Source organism: Aplysia californica, unplaced genomic scaffold (assembly GCF_000002075.1).
Source record: "Aplysia californica isolate F4 #8 unplaced genomic scaffold, AplCal3.0 scaffold01342, whole genome shotgun sequence".
NCBI lineage: Eukaryota > Metazoa > Mollusca > Gastropoda > Aplysiida > Aplysiidae > Aplysia > Aplysia californica.
The window spans coordinates 101,123-102,107 of NW_004798612.1; positions in this window are offsets into that span (position 1 = coordinate 101,123).

A 985-nucleotide genomic window follows, 5' to 3' on the forward strand; every position below is an offset into this window, starting at 1 on the left:
ATGAGGTGGGACCTCCGAGTTTAACGTCCATCTCCGAAAGGACCGAGCCAAGTGGGAAATGTGTGTAAAGTGCCTTTCCCAAGGACACAACGTCGGACGAGCCGAGGCTCGAACCCAAGAACCTGCAACCTCACGATTACAAGTCAGTTGCCCTAACCACTAGACCACCGACACCACAACCTCACAATTACGAGTCCGGTACCCTAACCACTAGACCACCGACACCTCCCAATCTTCTCTGAAGACATCAACTTTTGAGTCAACCATTCTGCACGACATAGAGATGTCTAACTTACCACCAGCCAACTTCCGTCTCAACCGTAACTGACATTCGTTCGCTCTTCTTTGATAACGTAAGATTTGGAATTGCATCTTTTGAAAGTGGTGGGTGGTTGGTGGGCGGTTTGGTGTGGATTGCTGTTTCTTTTCTGTCCACCATCTATCGTCCTTATCTCTCCTCCTTCTTTCCTATCAAACATCTATCGGCCTTATCTCTCCTCCTTCTTTCCTATCAAACATCTATCGTCCTTATCTCTCCTCCTTCCTTCCCATCAAACATCTATCGTCCTTGTCTCTCCTCTTTCTTTCCTATCAAACATCTGTCGTCCTTATCTCTCCTCCTTCTTTCCTATCAAACATCTATCGTCCTTATCTCTCCTCCTTCCTTCCCATCAAACATCTATCGTCCTTGTCTCTCCTCTTTCTTTCCTATCAAACATCTGTCGTCCTTATCTCTCCTCCTTCTTTCCTATCAAACATCTATCGTCCTTATCTCTCCTCCTCCTTTCCTATCCAACATCTATCGGCCTTATCTCTCCTCCTTCTTTGTGTATTGCTCTGCCGTCCAAAATACATGGCATGACTTATTGTCCAACATCTCCTCAACTATCCAACATAGCGACTTATTGTCCAACATCTCCTCAACTATCCAACATAGCGACTTATTGTCCAACATCTCCTCAACTATCCAACATAGCGACTTATT